Here is a 22,542-nt window from a genome sequence, read left to right as displayed (position 1 = left end):
ACTTAATGCTTTTCATCTGGCACATAAAATTTACAATACCTCCAGGAACATTTTCTTTGGTTAAATCAACACTATTGGTACATTTTTTAGCCTATAAGCATATTACAGCCCTAGCTTTTTATGGGGTTTTTTGGTTGTTGTTTTCACCCATCGTAATAAACTTTTCAGAACCAGAAATGATCAACAATAAAATGCATTCCCATGTCAAACAATTTTAACTACTGCTTTTAAAACAATAATAAAAAAGGCGGGGTTGGGGAGGGGAGGAGGATTGGCTTCGAACCTGACTCGTGCAGTAAGTATCCACGCAATTAATATAAAGTAATCGTCTGCGCGGCCAAACTTGAGCGCTCTCCCCAGAATTGTTTCCATGCGGCGTGCAGCAGGCAGCCGCAGCAGATGTTGGCTGTGAAAGGGCGCAGACGACACAGTTCACGGCTCCTGGGAGGCGGCTGCAGCACATCTGCAAGCGCACCAAGGCGAGCGCAGAGCGCGGCAGACGCAGCGAGGGGAGCGGCGGCCGGGCCAAGCCCAGCCGAGCAAAGCCAAGCCGAGCCGAGCAAAGCCAAGCCGAGAGCCCAGCCAGCTTTCTTCCGTGCCGGGGTTAAAAATAGAGGAGGTGTTGGTTTGCTCCCGGAGCATCCCGGGTTCACGGCGAGCGGGGAGCGGCAGCCGCTGCCTCCGAGCGCCGCTCCGCACGCCCGCTCCTCATTAACTGGGCGGCGATCCAAGTTCATCTGGGCCCCGGAGAAAGGCAATGCTTGTGTTTAGACCGCACAATACTGACATAACATTAACAGATTTACATATGCAAAACTGTGAAGCAACAGGCATTCCCCCTCAATTGACCCACAGCTTGTAGTGGCTGCCGAGTTATTCCCTGCTTAGGCTCCGTAACCAAGTGGGCGTCATGCGACTACCATCTGGGTACCACTTATTTAAAGCTGGCAGTCTCTCTGTAATAGGCAAGCTGGCAATAAGCAGGAAGGGAATAAATTGCATCATTTAGTTAACATCCACTTGCTTTGCGGCTGTTAAAAACCCATGACTGAATAATAATTTGGTTATTTCTTTTGCCAGACAATGCTGTCAGCCAAAAGCGTACTACGCATGCTGCAAAACGTCAGCTTGCAAAATTTCCACTTTAAAAATAAAGAAATTTGCAGTATAATGCGAGCTAAGAAGTTTTTCTAATACTAGCAACTCAAAAGCAATCGAGCTCTGAAAATAAACATGCACTACTGTAGTCACCAGATTCTGCTTTTCCCTAACATCTTCTTTGCTTTTATCAGCCACCCACCACAATCCATTAGATTTGCCAAACATCATCAACCTGGCCCGCTACAAGCACAGGAACTGGGATTTGCTTGCAGGAATACTCATTAGATCCCAACACTTCTCCATTTCATGCTACCCACTGCCCTTCTCATCTTTGCCTTAATTCATAGATTTTATCATTTCCTTCTGTCTGACAACTGCTTTCACACAAATTGGTATCAAAGAAAGTGGCTGAAACCAGAGACCACTGAAATACAGCTAGAACGTAGCCTTTGTTTAAAAAAAAAAAGAAAAGGAAAAAAAAAGGAGGAAACAAAGAGCTTTTGAAGTGGGTTTCTCTTTGGGGCCTTTAGTTTGAAGAAAATTAAGTTACCAATAGTAATCAATTTTTTTTTGGTCCAAATTTGCTCAAAATACGGCCTATGCACACGTATCTCAACATCCATCTCTCCTCAAGACTAACTGAAAAGCCCATGCTGAGTGCATTTTTATACTGCAGGGATAACAAGGCTTTGCATTATACAGTGGGAAAAGTCAGAAGAAACATTTCCAGTGGGAATAATGGTGAGGACGAGCCCAGAGCCCAGTCCACAGGTAAAAGTGTTCTCAGCATCTCCTCCTCCCACAAAACCAGGGGGCATCAGAGACTCCGAAGTGCAGAAACAAGACAATCAACAGTTCATTAGGAACTCGCTTTCAGTGCCAGTGATGGAGAAGAGGACAGCAGAGCAGCGCCACACACCTCTCACATCCCTGCAGCAATGCCTCCAGCACCCACTGGGTATGGCACAGAAATACCACACAGCTGGGCATGGAGATTCCAAAGGCAGAAGGGAGGCAGCAGTCCTCTCCTGTCCATCACTGCCTTGTCCCCATGCAGGGCTGGGGCACTACGGCAGAGCCCAACAGGCAGACATGCCAAAGTCCACACCGTGCCATGCTGCTGATGGCAGGTACATCCAAGAGCACATGTGGATTCAACACAGGTGACCCTTTCACAGCCCAGCAGCCATACAGCACAGCCCCAATGCAACAGGACCTTCAGCACTCCATCGCAAAATCCTTCCTGAGCTAACACACACAATTGTTCACTTAAAAAAAAAATCATTTGGAAAAGCAGCTTTTAACAGACTTCCACAGCACTGTGCAGCTCTTGCTGCTCCACTTGGGATGCTCAGCCAGCATAGGACCCACGGCCACACACAGCACTCCACAAGGTGGGATCACCTTGGAATACAGCAGACCTAAGGGCCATTGTAACATCTTGCAGGCTTTACAAACAGGAACGAAAGTAAGATGGAAGCAAAGGATTATAGCTGGCACCAACCTGACAAGACAGTGTCCAATGAAGGGTGAGAGCAAAAAAGGGAACAGAAACCGAGGGCAGAGAGAAAAATGTGTCAGCGGAAGTGTGATGCCAGAAACTGTTCCAGGACCCCATGGCTGGATGCCAACTCAAAGCCTCCAGAAAAGAATAAGGCTTCAGAGCCCCTAAAACCTTTCTGGTTAAAAAATCTGTGCAGGCTGAAGTTTGTCAACTCATACTTGTGTTTGCTGTGCCCGCTCCACCACTCTCAGCCAGAGATCTCAGCTTGGAGTACTTCTCGGGAGAGGAGACCAAGACATCCAGTAACTTTGGCAAGGAGAGATGTGCATCCCCTAAAGCATTTGTGTAACTCAGAGTGTTTGAAAAGCTCTGCAGTGCTAAGCCTTAGTACTGCTAATTGTATACACCATACCCAAGATCATCAACCCAGTAACGTTGTCACCCATGTGGTACATTACTGTATGGGCAATCTCCCTAATTATTCTTGAGTTATTTTTTCCAGTAGATCTACAAAATTATCAGCATCAATCTCAAAACATTTACTAGTCAACAAACTCAGCACAACAGACATAAGCTTGGCCCTGACAAATAAAAAGACTAAGGAAAATGTATTTATTTGTAGCAAATGTGCTTTCCTATAACCATCAAACAGATTACAACTGCATTTTTTTCCTCGCACTGCACCCTGGGATCCAGGCATTTAACTAGCACACACTACAGTGCTGGATTAATCATAAATAGAATATATTTTTAAGTGCATTAATTATGTAACAGATGCTTCCAGGATGCCAATGGAGGCAATTTTTAAAATCCCAGCGTACAGTTTTATGAATCTGTACTGTTTCAAGGTTGTTTTTAATTTGCACTCAATACTACACTTATTTAAAACCAAGAGGTAGTCAACCACTGCATAATTTATTTTTTTTTCAGCTCGGGCTGGAAGACATATCCTACACTGCTGCCGTTGGACACCCCAATTGGTGACAGAGGTTCCTCCCTTTTCTTTGCCATGATGATGGGTCTGAATAACAAGCTGTGTGAATGCAAGAATTCTTCATTTGCCTTCTATTAATTTCTCCTGCTCAGACTCATTTCTGCCATTCAGAAGACTAAGTCTCCACCTGCACATTCCCACTCACGTAAGAGATGTGATTCAGTGCACACAGCATACATGGAAGCCCTAACAGGGACAGTGGGGCACAAACAGGATGCTCAGGGTTTCCAAACAGCCCTTTATTTATTGATGGGGTACCATGAACAGTAGGACTCAATGATCTTAGAGGTCTTTTCCAGCTTTAATGATCCTAATTCTATGAAATAACTCTCATTGCTTTCAAAAATGGAATTAAATTGAGCTCGCTTAGAAACAGAGTTCTGCCATACTAGAGAAAAATGGGGTTTACCTTACTTACCTTGATAACAACAAAAACGGCTTATCCAGCTCCTGGCTACAGCACTTTGGTGACAGGGACATGGGTGGGACAATAGAGATCTCAGCAGCCTTTGGATGGCTGCACTGGAGCACCCCGGGGCACAAGCACCACAGCCTCTATGTGTTGGATGAGAAGTTTGCTTTCTTTTCCATCTTTGCACATCTCACAACTCTTGGATCAAGTCACACATCATCTCACAGAGCTTCATCTCTGCATCTGTCTGCAACGCTTAATTTGTCATGACTTGGAGGGGCATTTTTCCAGGCACTCACTGCTGGGAAGTGGCAGAGCTCACACCCTGATAACACTGGCTTAGACTCTCCCTGCAACAAACCCTTCCTCTGGCCCAGGAGGTGAGGGGAAAATACAGGAGCACACAGAGGAATTAAGGTTCCAATCAGATGTGGTGTTGACACATGAGAATGAACAGTGAATAACCCTAATACGAGGTGAGGGTTATTTAGGAGCATACAGTAACTGCAAATGCAATCTCAGCACATGGTGAAGAGAGGGGGTGAGGACAGGAGGTGTTCAGGACCACAGCTCTGCTCACCTGCACATCAGCCAACCCAGGGATATCCACACCCCAGGTCAGGCACAAACCAAACAGGAACAAAAGGTGGGTAAGAAGAATTTTATTCCGACTAAAAGTTTTATTCTGGCTGCTACTCCTTTCCAAAAATAAAGGTAACAATTGAAAGTGAGGGTTAACACTTTGCTGCCTCATTTCACGGACTGCACATTCCAGTTCCTCAACAAGACAATGCAAAACCAGGCAATTAATAGGCTGAAGTCAGCTGGAGAAGGCAGATGACTTTGTGCAACACCAGGGAAGCCCCGGGGCAGGCAGCTGTGTGCAGGGCTGGGTCTCACTTTCCTGGCACACCACACCAGTCTCCACCAGTGCCCAAGGATCCACTGACAGTGAAAGCCCCGTGGGCACAGCCCCGGCCAGGGAGCACCCGATCTCTCCTCACACCACTGAGGATTCTCCTCGCTCCAGCCTCCCCCAAAACTATCCATGGGCTCTGATGGGGCACAGAGAATGCTCACCTCACCTCATCACCAGACACTGGTCACACAGCAAGGCTTGGGGGCAGTCAGGGACTCCCTGCAATGCTGATCTGTGGTGCCAACCCCTCCCGAAGCACTCTGCTGACCCACCTGCATCAGAACACAGGGACACCAAATGAAGTGAAGCTCTCAGGGGCAAGAAGGTGCCTCCACATGGGGAGGGAGGCCAACCCTGAGCACACAGCAGGGTAGAGGGATCAGGTCCCTGTCAAACGGCAGCATGACCTCGCCCCCATAATCCCATGACACGGGAAGGCCAGCACCATGCCAGGTTATCCCAAGATAAAACTCGTGGGCTGTACCTGCTTGGCATGGCTCGAGCAAGGCTCCCTCGGGGCTCCTCCGCTTTCACCTCCTATTAATGTGCACCTGCACCCATATCAAAAGCAGTAAAAGCATACACTGTATTCAAAGCATCACTCAAAGCCCCACTGGAAGCCTGAGCTGATACTGGTGCACACCAACACCTGGGCTCAGCAGCAGCCCTGCTGGTGACACTGCCTGTGGCTGTCCCTGCACCGGAGCCACCGTGGCCACCCTCGCTGCCCAGACACCCCCAGGCCACACACACACCCAGCACACCCATCCTGCACAGCACTCAGTCAGCACAGGGGATGGCACGGATCCTTTTTGGGGTGAACCTGTTCCTGAGCTCAGGCCACTTCCTTCCGTATCAGCTCGGCTCTCTAACTCCAGGGGCGGATGTTTCACGTGCAGCTGCATTTGCTTATTGCACAGGTAAGTTATTATAAAGACAAGAGGAAACAACAGCAGACAGTAACCTGGGTATCTCAGTGCCTTCATCACAAATTCCTGGCCTCTGGATCAGCTCATTATCCACAGCTCACACTGAAGAAGGAAACCCACACACGTGATGCCAGGACATGCACAGTAAGAACTTCACTACCTGGCACTAAGGGAGCAGCATCAAATTAGCAATTAAAGGAAACCCCACACTTGGCAGCTTTGGCAGGGTGGTCGCACCAGCAGGCACTGCTGGGAGCATGCCCCAGGGCAGCTGGGCAAGGAAGAATCCTGTGCCCAGACTGAGAGGAGCACATCCGGACACAAAGCCGAGGTCTCACATTACAGCAAACTCAATCAAATAGCCAAGGGGGTGGCCCTGACCCCTTCAGACCCTCCTCTGATCTCCAGAATCCAGTGAGGATGTTCAACTGGCAGAAAACATGTTTTTCCTGCTTAAGCTAGTTTTCTGCTGGTCCAGCTTCCTGTGCAGTCTCACCCTCTAGTCAGCTGAAGCACAGGGGATGCAATGGGAAGCACACCCAGGGATAAGCTGAGATATCTGAATCCACTTAACTGCAAAGCGAACCAAGCCCTCATGCTATACAGCACCAAGCACACTGTCAAACAGTCAAATAGAAAGTAGCTTTCATCTGAGGAAAAAAAAGAAAAGAGGCAAAAGCTTCCCAAAGAAACAATTCTCCTTTGATGCATGTCATGAAGTTGTGAGCGCACTTGAGTCACGGCACACGTGTGGACCACTGCGATGTGCTCGCAGAGCCATGTGTCCTCCTCCTCAATCTGCTGAGAGCATCCACCAGGCAGAGGCTGAAACATGCGGAGGTGCTTCAATGCCGAGGAACAGAAACACCAGACATGCTGTTCTTAACACAGTGGCCATACCTGACACCACTTTTATTTACTCAGAAAAGTTTTCTGCCCTGTATGACCTTCCCACGCCAATGTTAAGCAGAATCTCCATCCTACCCTGGATGGCTCACTACAATCTGACAAGTAGACAGTACTTCCAGTATGGGCAGACGTTTTTTTCTTTCAGACCCATGAGGAATATAAGTTGAAGACTTGAATATTACTTGTTACCTGACAAAGCATTACACTTTCTTTGTGCTTATGGCATCAAGCAGGGGAAAAAAAATAAAAAGTAAGAAAGAAAAAGGAAGGGGAAAAAGTCTTCCTACCAGAATGTAAATATTTATGCATAGCAAGAACGAAGTATTTCCATAAAGCTTTCAATAAAGATAACTGCAAGCCAAATTTTACCCATAGACACAGGCACATAACTCCAGCTAAAGTTACTCAGAGCTGCCCAAGTTTCTGAGAGGCCAACTGAAGTAAACAGTGCTCATGTCCAGAAGGACTAGGAGCTCAGGAGCTGAGGCCACATTCCCAGATCTTTTCAGAGAGGCAGACAAAAACTGCTTCAAATCAGCGAAGAACTTCAGAGATGAGTCAAACCTGCAGGATTTGCTGCAATACTCGCTGCAAAAGAGGATGTGAGAACTGGCAAGTACGCTGTGTTTACTCACTGTGCCATCTAATTCTGGAAACCTGAGCTGAGATTCAGCGTTCGAGCACGACTCCAAGGGGTGGTGGGAAGATCCTGGCCCCGTTGCAAAGCCACTCGTTGGGCTAAACTGGTGGTACCTGCTCAAACAGGGCCACGGGCTGTCCCAGACAGAGGTTCTGCAGCTGGCAAGAGAAGTTTCCTCAGGGCAGAGGCTGCACCACATCTGCAACCAGCCCAGGGATGAGCCTCCACAGGCACCGGCGCACACGAGGAACAGAGATGCTCTAAAAATCATACACTGCTTCAGTTAATGACACAGATTTACTCTGGGTGTTAGCCTGTTTTGCTAAAAAAAGCCAACCAGATTTTTTTTTCCTGGTGCAAACTGTCCTTTATAGAGACTATTAATATCCCTCTTCCTTCAGTTTAAGCTCTACTTCTCTTCCTTGTTCTCCCACTGACTTAAAAGATAAGTTGCAAAACGAGATCTAATTTATCTCCATCTTTTGTCCTCATCCCTTCCCTCCTGTTACTGCCTGGACAGGCAGATTGTTCTGTAGGGAATCACTGCATGGGGCACAGAGTTTATATTTGCTGCGATATTTCTATTTTTAAGCAGAAAATGAAAGATTTTACCTAGTTTATACTAACCAGCACCTCTTTGGTTCTGGCCTCATGTAATTAATTCTGCACAAAGTAACAACTTAGATAAAACACCTTGCTGTAAGCAGCCACCTCAAACAACTGCAAATATTCCTCACTATCAGACACCAGTGTAGACAACAGCAGTGGATGGTGGCTGCCAGGAGGTTGTGCTGAAACAAATGTATTTTTATTTTTCCCTTTAAATTACAAAAGATTATCATTTTACTCAGCAATGCCCCTTATTAAATTGAAACTCTCTGCATCAGAATTAAATACATCCTATCTACTCAAAATGAAGTGTATTATTTATCAGTAATATTTAATGACAAAAACCTGATAACTTTCTCCGATTATACCACTGATTTCCTCCAGTCATGCATCATTGGCTCTGCTGGTCATTAGCATTATCACAGTGCATAAACTCTGGCTTAGGCAGCAAGTTTGATAACAGAGCCAGACACCTATAGCTACCATTTTTCAGTTTGTTCAGATTTACTAGTTTACGTCCCTATGAGCGTGCCTCTATCTAATGGCATCGATTAAAATCCCTAAAAATCCTAGACAGTAAATTTCCATTTCCATGCAGCATGCTTCTGCACACTCAGAATTCCTCAGTAAATATAAAGCACTTGCTGAAAAATCAGATTTCCCCTTCAACTGGGTGAGGACCCTTTTCCTGAAAGACTATACTCCAGGCAACCTGAAAAATAAATAGGAAATATTTAGCCTTCTCTGACTGTTTAATGCCAGGAATACATTGGATAGGCTTAAGATATTTTAGTTTACTTCACAGGCAATGTTCCATTTTAACTTTTATGAAATAGTATTTTTGAATGCTGCAGATACTGCTTTTATAGAAGTGAAGGAAAAAAAAAAATCAGAAGAGATATACATGGTACAAAATGAGCTAAAATATACCAAGATGGGTTTCTCTCATTCTCAGTTAAATCCTGTAAATAAAATGATGGATTAGAAAGATTTCCTGAGCAAGACCATCATTCCTCACACTACTGGCCTTGAGAAAACTCTGATGGGTTAAGCCAGAGAAACACTTTAAAATACTTGCACAAACAATAATTTTGCTGCATACTTCTGACATTCCACATTCAAAGCCTTTTAGGTATCAAGTAATTTATCACTGAAAAATAAGTTTTCTCTTTTCCAAACCTACAACTCAGGAGCTTTACAAATTTTAATACATATTATCTGAACACACATGCACAGGTGTATCATTAAAAACTAACAAATCCAATTTATTATGAGCCATTTCAGAGACACCTTCTCCCAGTACACATTTAATTCAATGACAAAAGGATAGGGCCCCTGACAACTCTCTGATTAAAATTAATTACTACAGCTGTTAAGACATTATTACTATTGCAAAACTTACTGAGAAAAATCTCTTCTAAATCTGCTAATGCAGGTACAGGCCATGATCTGCACAATCATCCAGAGAGATTCTTATATGTTACACACATGAATACTCTTAAGACTTTATTATCTAGCCAAACTCTTTTAATTTTACTTTTTTTTTTTTTAACTCAGTCCATCCAACGAAGCTCCCACAATTTCAACAGGGGTATTTAGGGCTGAGGCCACATAACTGAAGCTAAATCTGCCTGTCTTATGGAAATACAACTATTTATGAAATTCACCCCAGGGAGAGGAATAATTTACAGTACACTGATCAACAGAGTTTGCATGGCACTATCTGGAAGAGCCCTGTTTGGGAAGGAAAGCTGTTATGAAAGCAGAAAGTATCAATACTAACACAATTGGTGCCACTGGGTTATGTTATTTGCCGGGCAGAATCCATCTCTCACACAGAAAATTTCAGTTTGGGTGTAGTTACGGTATCACTAACTGCAGTATTAAAAGTTGGGACCATTATGCAACAAACAGCAGCAATTTGATGAGGTTAGTGTCAAATTCTGTGATTTGCTGAGGGAAAAAATGGACGGAACCCTGGCAGCGAGCTTGGGAGCACGGGATGCAGAAACACTAACACAGCCCCCTGCTCCTCTCATCCAGGGGCTTCAATCTGATCCTTCAAAAATGAAGCAGTGAAAAATACTGCTGTTGTTCTCCTCTGCCTGCCTGCTGCTCTACCTGCATGTGCACCATCCCCAAAACGCAGTTTTGATCAGACTGAGCACCAGCCAACGTCAAAACCCTGGCCCTGCACATCCTCCCCTGGACTGCCAGCCCTTCCCAGCCAAACCCAGCTCCAATGTGCTCCAAACCCAACCTTTGGAGCCATTCCTCAGCCCCCTGCACCGCACTGCTTTTAAGGGGATTTCTGACACAGGAGGAAAAGGAGTATTTACAAGACTGATTCTAATGGAATTTTTCTTTCCAGTGCAAGTATAAAACGTGGGAACTGGGCTGGACAAGCTGCCTGAGCGGCTAACAGAGATTTGTCATGAGGTTCATGGAAGACAGAGTTCATGACTCACTGTCAGTGAGCTCACTATTACAACATAAAAACTATTATTAAAAATAAAAATGCAAGCACCAAAAGGAACACTTCAAGAAGGTTTTAACTTCTTAATCCCAAACAGAAGACCTGCAAAATTAGGCTTGCAGCAGGCCCACTGGACAAAATCCATAAAACACAACATTGTTATCAAAAATCTATTGGAACAGCACATTTTAGCTGAAATGTTTTAGTCTTGGTATTCCCAGAAGTTTCTTAGGAAGAGGTGTCTCACTCACGCTCATCTCCCAGCTTTCCAGCAGCAGAAAAACATACACTTCACATTCACTGTGCGACACCAGGAAGATGCTTTTTTAAAATTGACACGGGCTCCTAAAGAAATATCAGTTAATTACTTAATCCTCTTTAATGGAATGATCAACATCCTTTCAGCAAACAAGGCTGTGATGATTTAACGTTTTATTGCACTGGAAGAATTAACCCCACTCCTCTCCCGTCTGCCGCGACCGCTCGTTTCTTTAGAATCGGTTCAATTTTTCACTTCTGCAGAGCAGCCCCCGCACCCAGACAAGAAAAAACACCAATAGACAAAAACCTGCCTCAGTGTTACTCTGCCAAGGCCTGACCTCCAGACTTACAGAAAGGCAGGTGGCCTGGGCACCCAGGAAATCAAGGTACGAGGCAGCACAGAGCAACAAGCCCCAGCGTGAACCTGGAACAACTTCATCGGCATCCCAGGAACATCACTTCAAAAGCAACCGGGGAGGGATGCTTGAATCCCAGCTCAGACAGCTCCTGAATCCCTGAGAACCCCTGGCTGTCGCTCTAGCAAGAACAAAAGTCCTTTCAGGGCTCCACTGCTCGCTGCAACCAGACCCAGGCTCAGACAGAATTCTGCAGGCAAGTGTTGTGCAGGAAAGGGAATTTAGCATCGATTTTTGTGATCAGATGTTTAGTGGCTGCTCTGAACACTCCAGCAATCCCCCCTCACCATTTTATCTTCCTTTATCACAAGCTTTTTAATAGAGACATGACATTCTGCTTACTGCTGGGCTCTCTCTATTTATCTCTCTCTTAACAACACTTTGGCATCATCGGCTCTGCTATCTAAATCAGCAATAGAGCATGTCCGGTCACATAAAAGCAGAGAGGGCTTCCCAAGATGCCTTGGGAACTCTGACTACTCCGGTTTACTGATGTGTTAATATGCCCCATCCACTAATTAATGAACAAACAGCTTAGCCAGGGAGCTGGGGGAGGGACACCAACACAAAAACTGCGGAGAGCCCAAGGAAAGACACTTGACCCTAATTGTTAGCAACAAGATGACAAGACTGATCGGGAAGTACAGCTAAAACTCAGATCCAACATGAAAGGAAATGTCTGGCGAAGAGGGGAAAACTAACGATGCCATTGGAGGCTGCAGCCAACCTGCCACATTGTGCCACCTTCTGTTGGGCTGTCAGCACTCAGTGCCCAGCACCTGGCCTGGGCTCCTCAGCACCATGCTCCCTCTCTCCATGCCCAAATCCTCATCCTCCTCCTGTGACCCTGCAGCTCCAGGGTATATACTCCAGCCAGGAAAATCTAGGGGTTTGCTCCAACCCATGATGGGGTGATGAGAAAGCGTGGCTCACGCTGTGCCTTCCCAGCAAAACCACCTGCAGAATTCCAGCCAGTGGGTTTTAAGAAGGGCCAAAGTTTGGCTGAAGTTCCAGAGAGACATAGTTTTACCTGGGGCAAAACATTCTTCATCTTAAAAAAACACCCTGGACCACGTACCACAACAGATATGCCTGCATGTGCACCAGGAAGGGCACTGTGCCCCACGTGCACTTTGGGAAACGCTTCCATATAGAGTTCAAGCCCTTGGAAAAAAGGTTGTAAGGTCATTCTACCCGAAAAATCAATTCAACTGAGAGTCACAGCAGTGCAGGAGATGCTGCAGCACCGTGCTCTGGGACACACAGCCAGGAGTAAGTTGACTCACAGATGGCACATCCAGCACAGACACATCACGAACGGAGCCCCAGTTTTCAGTACCAGTTTTTTAATTTCAGTGTCCAGTTGTTCAATTCAGTGCCTCTGAATTAAACTAACTTAGTGAGGAAACAGGTCCTCCTAATAAAAACACACCAGTGACAAGCGTTGTACAGACAGCACCACTAGCAGTAAACAATACACGGGAGAATTATCCAAATAAAACATTCTGGGTATTTGTGCTGCATTCCGAGACCACTGCAACTAAACGGGAAACTGGAAGGGAAAAAAAGCCCACAATTAGTTTCAGAATAGCACTCCCAGAAACACTGTAGCCTATCAGATCTATGTAAATATTTTACGATATGGGTTCCATTTCAGTAGATCTGTCAAGATATTTACAGGGCTTGACAGCATTTCTGCCTTTAATTAAATTTTCACACACATACTTTAATGTAATTTAAATAGATTATTAGTTGTCAGAATATAGTATAAATTTTGTTTACGATTTACTTACTTTAAGTACTCACATTGAGGAAACTCATTTAACCCCCCGACTGAGGAGCATTAAGCATTGAGATGAGACTTCTAAAGAGCTTCTACTGCCCTTTGCACTCTTGCAATAATCTTAAATTACTACAACTTAATTGCAATTTCAAGGCACTAAAATGGAGATGTTTTAAAAACAGCACCAGGAGGGTCAATGAGAGGAGAAAAATTATTTAGTCCTCCTCAGGTACCAGATGCCTCTTGGGGAGAAACTGATTTTGCCCATGCTCCTCTCTTTGCCCTTTAACCATAGAATCCCATCTTCATTTACAGAATGATACAGAACAAGAAGTCATCAAGATTATTCTGGATACTTGCCACATCCAAAGAGCCATTAGACATAAGCCTGCTCACTTGCATGCATGGAAGAGACCCATGCCAGGAGAACAGAAAGACAAAACCCTAGAGCACATTTGCAGAGAAGGCTGCACACAGAGCCAGCAGCTTCTCAGACTTGGGAGCTCCAGTGCTGGAGTAAGGAAAAAGAGCACGTGTTAAACCCTTCCAGAAATCCCAACCAACAAATATCTGATCTCCGTAAAACAGTACAACTGATTCCTCTACAGCACAAAATACATCTTTTTAAAGTAAAAGACTACAGAGATCCCACAATTAAGTTTTGCTTCTAATGACTGCATGATTTATTCCATGGTGGTTTTTTTTCCCCCCCGTCTCTACACTGGCATCACCTTGTTACCTGCAGGAGCTGCAATTCCCAGCACAGCGAGCTGCGGGAATCGAACGGCGCAGTGAGCAGGCTGCAAGCAGCGCTTCTGTCAGCACAAAACCAACCACTTCTAGCAAGCACAAGATCTTCTCTGCTTCTTCTTGCAACAAGACATTTCACAAGGATCTGGCCAACAGAAAAACAATCAGACTCACGATTTGAACACCGCTGTGCCTCAGCACGGCCGGCGCTGACGCACGCTCTCGGTGGCACGACGTTAAGGGCTCCCAGCCTGGCCATACCTTCCAAAGCACTGGAATAAAGTTTGCTTGCCAGGACCTCTAAGAATGGTCTCAAAGACGCTGCTGATCTCTAGTGCACAGCGTCTCTAAATTCCACCTAGCAAATGCTTTCTGGCTTCTCCTGCACAGCACATCTCTGCTGAAGCGCTGGCCGGGTGTGAAAACACGCTACTATACGTGGAGGGAGGGGGAGAAAAAGTTTCAGTGATACGAGTAAGTGGCACAAACCAAAAACCAAAGGCAGCAACATCAGCAGAAGCCCCAGTTGATGCCACCACACTCTGGATCAAGCCCAGGGCAGCTGGCTGCACCCTGAGCTCACCCCTGGGGACACAGGGACCACGCCATGCCCATGGCCATGTTCAGAGCAGGGTGCCACCGTGTCCCCCCACTGCTGACCACCCTCTGAGCTTCCCCTCCAGCCACCAGATCCTTCTCACCTGCTTCCCCAGCAGAGGCTCGCCAGGAAAAGCTCTGGGAAGCAACCTGACGGCAAGGCTCATCTGAGGAGTAATTAAAATGCACTATTTAATTCAGCTTAAATACAGACAGCAAACAAAACCCTGGTGCACCCGAGCCCTGCAGGGCCTGATCCCGCTCCCCCCGCAGTGGGAACCCCTGGGAAAGCTCCCTCCAGGTGCCCTGTCCCTGCACACACCATGCTGGATGTGCTGGGAAGGGCAGGAGAGGCCTGAACAAATGCTGCACCTCCAAAAGACACCCAGCTACCTGCAAAAACCCCACCGAGCCTTCTTCAGCCCTGGCTCAGCTGTGTAAAAATATTTCAGCTCAGTGCCTTGAAGTTGCAATTAAATTGTAGTAATTTAAGATTATCACAAGAGCAAAGGGCAGCAGCAGCTCTTCAGCAGACTCCTCTCACCACTTAATGCTCCTCAGTCTTGGGGTTAAATGAGCTTCTTTAGTGTAAGTACCTTAAAGCAAGTGAATCGTAAACAAAATTTATACTATTTTCTGACAGCATATAATCTATTTAAATTTATTAAAGCTTCTTGGAGAAAATTTAAGATGACAGAAGTATCATTATACCCCATAAATAACTGGACAGCCTTGCCGAAATAACTGTATTTTACATATATATCCTACATATGTGTGTGCATGTGTTATTTCATTTGATACACAAATACAAGCTCGAGGGATATTTCACAAAAGGAACCGTGTTATCCACTTCAGTCTCTCAATATAAATGACCACAAGAGGTAAGAATACTAAATGCTAGATGCGTTCCATATATTTGCCTTTTTACTACCAGCCTTTTCCCAAATTTTTACAGTGCTATGAAACAGGAGTAATTCAGGAGCTACAAATGCTTACAGTATATCACATCAAGGACGATAATGCAGATTTTAGCTCTGAAAAAAAGTGATCCACTCCATGAGAAACACATACTGCAGCGTATGCTGCACACTAATGTCCGATGCACAATTCCCTGCTCAACTTCCCTGCTCCTTCTCCTACCAGGGCAAAACCCAGCTGTGTTACGGTTACTGTTGGAACTGATTTAAGCAGAAAATGTTTATAGATGTTAAAAAACATTACACATTACGCAAAATGGCTTAATAGCATACATGTGCATGTTTAATGCATGCACTTTTTATTGTCTAATTAAAATATATACCATAAAAATCTACAGGCTTTAGAATAAGTTATGCAGAACAGTTATGAAACCTTACCTTACATAAAGTATAAAGTACTTATTGTGAGATCTGCACTGCTAATTAAAAAAATGCTTATGCAAAAAGATTTGGGATTTCTTAATTTTTCAGCAGATGTGCACTTGGTCTGCCTCCTGGTTAACATACATTAGGATAACAGCCTCTTACTTGGATTTTTTCTTTTCAATAGATATTTTCATTGTTTTAGAATACTTTAAAGAAATGAAAGGGACAGATTTGCAAAGTTTGCGATCAAGTGTTTGACTACAAACATGAAACTGTCGTGCAACAGAACTAACCTCACTCCCCTGGTTCAATTAGTACCTAAATCCTAACTGTTTATTGAAGTAAAATCAAGTGTCTGTTAACACTCTTTACTGGTATTTCCAATAAAAAACTACATAATAACAGTATCTCTGATACAGCCATGAAGACACATTACACAGAGTCTTGTAAAAATCCCCACGTATCAAAAGCAAGGTCCATCCTGACTGCTTGGCAACATATTTTAAGAAAAGATAATTACAAGTTTGCCAAACTCTAGGAATGCAGTCATCCAACATACAGTGCTTAATCACAACCAAACTCCTCTATTTTACACCAACATAGAACTTATACACAGAAGAAAAAAAAAAAAAAAAAACAAATCCATGTTTCCTTACAATTCAGTGATCCAGAAATAATAGCTGAATTCCACAAAACTTCTACTTTTTTCTGCACTGCACTACTGTAAAGCCTTCTCTGCAGATCGAGACAGCGTAAACAAAATCAAATCCTAAGTCCCTTTGAAAGTATAAAAATGCATTTCAAACCATAATCACTTTAAAAAAAAAAAAAGAAACAAACACCAAACCCCAACCCGTGCACACGAAACTAACTTTGCAATCAAAATCGTAAGCAACAGAAAGCCTGGTTTGAAATAGTAGTTATTTTTCTCAGAGTTATCCTTTGGTTTCGCAACAAAGATCAGCATTTGTAATGGTCCATTTCTGCATAAGTGAACATATAGCCTTGCTGCCTGATCGAATAGTCCAGAGCTTTCAGTGAGGCAGCTCCTGACAACAGCCCAGCAGCAGCTTTGTTTGATCTCTCCTGCCTTCCTTAATCTGGGTTGTCAAGGTTCACTTGTTGGAGGCTGTTTACTTTACTTTTTCCAGAAAAAAAAAAAGTGATTTTTTTTTTTTCCTGTCTCTCATACAATGACTAATCCAAAGACTAAGGGGGAAGAATGCTGCCAATGCAAGATGTTAAAGCTACAATACCTTTTTGCAATGAGATTTTAGCCGACACCTTTTGAATGGTAACTAGCGGAGAGCTTCCTCCCCCAGTGCCCTGGTCCATTCAATATGGCTGGGAGATAGTTCAAATAAAATGTGCAGAGGAAAAGCTTCAGAGAAGAAAAGTTGAAGCCAGTATCCCAGATTTCCCTGTCTTCCCCCAAATCTAGCTGCCGACATGCACAGTACCTCCTTGCCCACACTCGCTTCTCTGGGAACCTGAGTTATTTCAGGCTCACTCAAACTTACAAAATGTAAGAAGCCTCTCAGCGGTAACAGAAATTGTAGAAATAATACTAAACCGAGCAAAATGCCTGTTTTCCAAAATATTAAAGCAAGGCATGGATTAACAGCACAGGCAAAAAAGTTTCTTCGATGACATGCTTGCAACTTTGTGTAATTAAGCAGCTGTCACTAGTGACATCAACATTTGGTCAAATCAGGTAAAATCCAAGTTTAGAAAAACTGCATGGAAAGGTAACGCAGTTTAAAGAACTGTTTTAATATTTAGAACCATCCAGCACCCCAGAAATCAGCAGGCTACATGGTGTAGACGACACGCTACGAGCAGTACACATCCATTACTCATTCCGAGAACAGTTACTAAAAATGAAACCTTCAACTTCTGAGCATAGAAGTTGGGCTCCAGCTCCTCTACAGAAGCGGTTTCTGGAGCGCTCGCAGGCGGCAGATGCCTCGGGTATGGACGGGAGGGCTGCGCGCCGCCGCCGCTACTGCCAGGCTCGGGGGGAACCGGAGGAGAAAAGGACGGGGGAAAAAGAAAAACAAACAAAAAAGTAATCTCGCTCGGCTCGGTTCACTCGAAGCAAATCCACGCGATTAAAATCATTACAGCGAAGTGGCAGCAGAAGACTCGCTAGAAGCGCGGCGCTCCGCCGGGCGATGCTCTCCGCGCCGGGGCCCGGTCATTAAGAGTTGCCGGGCGGTGCGCCCCGCGGAGCCCTGCCCGCGCCCCGCTCGCTGGCTTGGGTTTTTGTTGCCTTTTTTTTTTTTGGGGGGGTTTTCCTGTTAGTTTTTTTTCTGCTTTTTTGTTTTTTTGGTTTTTTTTTTTTTTTTGTTTTGTTTTTTTGTTTTTTTCAGGAAAGGAAAAAAACCCACAAACCGGCGGGGCGGGGGTGGGGAGGAGAGAGTCGCGGACTCGGCCGCCTGCAGCGCGCACCCCTCCGCTGCCCGGGGACGCGGCCGCGCAGCGCGGGCCGGCAGGTGCGCGGGGCGGCCCTACTTACCGGGCACCGGCGGCGGCTCCGCGGCGCGCAGCGAGCCGCGGCTCCGTCCCGAGACTCCGCACCGCGGGGCTGCGCGGGAGGGGGACGTGCGCGCACACACGCGCCAGAAGGATGCGCGGTCCGCACCCGCGCAGCGAGAAGTTGCGCCGGGCTGAGCTGGGGAGGCGCGGGTGTTTATTCAAACACTTCGTTTCAAAACAAAACAGAAAAACAAAAAAAAAAAGAGGAATTGGGGGGGGGGGGGGGGGTTTGCAACGCGTCCCAGGGACCCGCGGTGGGGGCGGATACAGGGCGCGGGGCTCCGCGCCTGCGGGAGGGGATGCGCGGGCGTGAAGCCGCAACAGGTGCCCGGGGAAGGGGAACGGGCAGCCGGGCACGGCGCGGGGGGTGCGGCCCCACCGCAACTTCTTGTCCCGAGTGCCGAAGTTGGGGCGTGCGCGCCCCTTGCGCGGCGGCGCGGACGGACCCGGCGGAAAACACGCGGAAAGCGCGAGCGGGGATGGGAGGGGGGCGGGACGCGCCGCATCCCACCACGGCGGGGAGTGCGCGCAGCGCGGGGCGGGGGGGAAGTTTACAAAGTGGGCGGGGAGGGGGTGCGGGCGGCCCCGCAGCGCGGGGAGGGGGCTCCGCATCCGCGCACCGCCGCCCCACATCCCCCCCCACCCCCCCCCGGTACAGCGGCGGCGGACGGGGAGGGGCGGCCGGGCACGTGGGGCCGGCGGGGGGAAAAGTGCAACAGCCCCGGAGGAGCGGGGAAAGTGTCGGGGGGCGCCGGACTCACCCGCAGGACTCGGCCCTGCCGCTGCCCAGCACGGCGCGGCCGCGGCGCGGGCGGGCGGCGGCGCGGAGCGGCGCGGGGCTGCCTCCGTCCCGTCCCTCCCTCCCGTCCCTCCGGCACGCCGAGCCCGGGCGGCGCGGCGGCGTGCTCCGCCGCTCGGTAAATAACAATAGAGCCCTCCGCCCGGCGCCGCGCCCGCGGGCCCCGCACGCCGCCCGGCCGCGCCCCCGCCCCGCGCCGCCCCGCGCCCCCTCCCCGCCCCGCGCAGCCCCGCGCGGGCGGGCCGGGGGCGGCCCGCGACACCCCCGCGGAGGGAGATGTTGTTATTTTTTGCTGTTGTCAGTCTCTGACGTCACATCCACCTGCTGGGTAAACAAGGCTCGGCGCAAGGGAAAAATAATAACAAAAAAAAAATAAAATAATAGAAGGGAGGGGTGAAGCGCGCAGGGGGCGAACGGCGAGAGCCCCGCAGGCGCGGAGCTCCGCGGAGGACGGCCGGGGGGGGGGGGGGGGGGGGCGGGCAGGGGGAGGCGGGGCGGCCCTACAGGGAAGCGAAACTGGCGGTGGAGCGCCGCGCGCAGCGCCGCGCATCCCTGCGCACCCCTCCGCACCCCGAGGGACAGCTCAGCGCGGGGCCGGGGCCGCCCCGGCGGCGGGGGCGCAGCGCTGCGCACCCCTACCAACTTTTCCGCAGCCGCGCGGGGGCCAGCGGGGCATGGGGCCAGCGGAGCCGGGGGATGCGAGGGACCCCGGAGCGCCTTCCGCATTACCCGCGGAGCCGCCTTACCTGCGCGGAGCGGCGAGGCGGGAGCTGCCCGCGTTCCCCCCCGCAGCGCTCGCCGCTGTGGGCGCAAACAGCGCTTTAGACACACTGCGCGGGTGCGCAGCGGCGCGCACCGGCCGCGGAGCGGGACTGACCGTCCCGAGGGCCGGGCTGGGTGCGGAGCCGCTCCGCGGGGGTGGGTCCGCATCTCCCTGGGTGCGCGGAGCGGCAACGCTCCCGGCCGCTCCGTCGGGACTCCCGAGGAGAGGGCGAGAGGGGGCAGAGTCGGGACCACCCGGCTGCCCCAGCCCTGCGGCTCCGGCACTCGTGCACCGCCGATTTTAACACAGCGACGGCCTTAACGTGGATTTGGAACCTCCGGCGGCGCGGGGGTCGCTTGGCGGCGGCCGGAGCAGGCGAGGGGAGCGGTGTCCTGCCCTTGTCCTGCCCTGCTCGGGACGCCGGCCCGCTGCCGGCAGCACCGAGGGAACGGGGGTCGATCGTCGGGCGCCCCGCGGGGATGGAGCGCATCGTGCCCGGCGCTGCAGGCGGGACTCAGCGGGCGGCCGCGAAGTTACCGAGCGACCGACTCGTTCGGGGGGGAAAAAAAAAACCAACTCTTTCCTTGACCCGCCCGGCTTTCTTCTCTCCCTTTGTTTTTTGGGCGATCGCCTGTGGCTGCCCGCAGGACTGACCCGAGGCCGGGGACGATGGTTTCACACACTGCCAGGAGCGGTACCGGGGGTCGAACCGCGCCCGCCGAGCCCCGCGCTGAGCCCAGCCTGTCCCCTCGTCCCGGTCCCCGATCCCCGTCCCCCGCCCGGCCCCGGCGGCTCCGGCAGCAGCGCCGGGCCCGCGGCGCCACCTCCCGGCGGAAGGGCGGGAGCCGCTCCGGCAGCAATTAAGACCTGGAATTACCCTAATAGACGAGGTACTTATGCCTAATTCATTATATTCTAAATAATTAAGAGCGGAAAATCGCTGCAAATAAATATTTGCGGAGGTGATGCTCGCTCCGCTGCTGGAGCGGTGCGCTCAGACCGGCGGGGAGCGCTCGGGGCCGCCTCCGGGCGCTGGTGGGGCCGGGAATGGGCGAGAGCCGGGAGCGGAGCGTTCACCATCCCGCTTCTCCAGCCCCGGTACCGCAGGAGACACTCGGGTTTGTGCGACCGGCGGGACCACTAGCTTTAAAAGCAAACATAATTTTCAGCGTCCCTCGTAATATTTTTTTTTTTTAGTCCATCTGTTTCTTCAGTAGAAAGAAAAAGGAGCTAAACCTGTTAAAAGAGCATTTTTAAAACACTCTCGCCTATACCGCTAAAAAAAATATACTAGTCTTACATTTTATCTTCGAATAAACGCATATTGGCTACTTCTGCATCTCCTGTTTTTAACTTCACACATCCAAACCAGTATATCAACTCTGTAAAACATGATTAATTCCATAGACAGTACCAGCGGTGGGACTTCTCCCTCCCCCTCTGCTGATGTAGCTGCTAATTGTACTTGAATTGTTTACTGCTGTATTGTTTTACAAGTGCCTGGAGAAAGATGCTTGATATTCCCACCACCGGCAGAACCATCCCAAGAGCAAATGCTTGGCAGATTTTGGCAGGGATCTACACAGGCTACAACTACAGCTTGTTAGCCAGAAAAAAAAAAAAAATTATGAAGGTGATGACGCCTCTGTAATTATAGGTGTTACTTGTTATAAAGTCAGAATGTTTTCCAAGCTACTGTAATGCCACACCTCCAATGTCCCAGGAGCCAGGCCTTGGAGTCCTTTCCGCCTTAGTCACTGGTTTATGAGGCTTTGCAGAGCACATCACCAGGCTGCACGGTGAGTTCCTGGCCCACTTGGCACTCCTGCGTACGTGCAAAGCCCATGTGGGTACTCAGCTGTTTTTTTACCTTTTACATCAGACACGAAAAGATGAGGTACACACTGTGTACTGCCCCAAAAAGTTGGTGGACATAAAGAGAAATGTACATTGGATTTACAGCCTGGTTTTATGATTATCTGACTTTGTTTCAAATAAGCGCAAGCAGAAGCAGCCCTGTGAGTACCCTCATACTGCAACTTGAGGCAAAACCCCTTTTCTGCAAGATGGTGGTTGCTGCTTTCCACATTTCCTTGCTTTCGGTGTAGTGAGGGCAAGTCAGATCAGTCTGGCAACAAATAACCTTCAAAAAAGTAGAAAATGAAGTGCTGCCCATCACATGGTACATGTGCAAGGTAAAATAACCCAACCTTTCTTTTGCTTTGAGAACTTCAGGGGCAGGAAGGGTTAGCTTGCCTATGAGGGGGAATTTTAAAAGGTGTAAACATCAGCCTAGAGACTAAGCCCAGTGGTCTTGGCAACACTTACACCAGCTTCAGGGGAAGCAGGATCTATTCTCTAACTGGGGAAGTCCCACAAAGAGATAAACGTGATACAGCTAAAGTCTCAAGTTGGCTTGTCTGACCAAATGAAAAGTATAAATTCTCCCAAATGAGAGCTACAACCAAACCCAGATATTTTTTAAAATTAAATATTTTTGTTTGGGAGGGGCATTTCCATCATCCCAAATTCTGATGCCTCAGTTGCAAACCCATTTGCATCCTTCATCTGCTTTTGTCATTACACTTTCCCAGTTTCCTTGGCCACAGTAGGAGCCATGTTCTGGCCTGTGCTGGGAGGACAAGCTGGAGCAGAACTGAGTTTCCATGTGCCAGGAGGTGCCTGGCAGGACAGGGCTGCCCTGCAGCCACCCTGAGGGCTGGTGCTGGGCTGGCTGTGGCAGAGCAGGCAGCGAGCAGCACAGCCAGCTTCGTGCTGTTTGTAAGGGAAAGAAATGGC

At 48.4% G+C, this 22,542-nt stretch overlaps 1 protein-coding gene and 1 long non-coding RNA gene across 2 annotated transcripts in view; both read right to left on the bottom strand.

Annotated features, from left to right (window-relative positions):
* Positions 1 to 18,036, bottom strand: part of FOXP1 (forkhead box P1) — a 374,948-nt gene extending 356,912 nt beyond the window's left edge. The window contains exon 1 of the mRNA XM_062501015.1: positions 17,531 to 18,036. The gene's annotated coding sequence lies outside the window, so the exon portion shown is untranslated. The remainder of the gene's footprint in view (positions 1 to 17,530) is intronic.
* Positions 12,532 to 14,157, bottom strand: LOC134048879 (uncharacterized). The gene is made up of 3 exons (XR_009933573.1): positions 13,965 to 14,157; positions 13,693 to 13,848; positions 12,532 to 12,722 (listed from the first exon to the last, which is right to left on the bottom strand). It is a non-coding gene; the product is annotated as an uncharacterized LOC134048879 (long non-coding RNA).
* Positions 18,037 to 22,542: the final 4,506 nt, after the last annotated feature.

This window comes from Cinclus cinclus, chromosome 12 (genome assembly GCF_963662255.1).
Source record: "Cinclus cinclus chromosome 12, bCinCin1.1, whole genome shotgun sequence".
Lineage (NCBI taxonomy): Eukaryota > Metazoa > Chordata > Aves > Passeriformes > Cinclidae > Cinclus > Cinclus cinclus.
The sequence above is the reverse complement of the archived record's forward strand: the minus strand, read 5'-3'. Positions and strand labels throughout refer to the sequence as shown.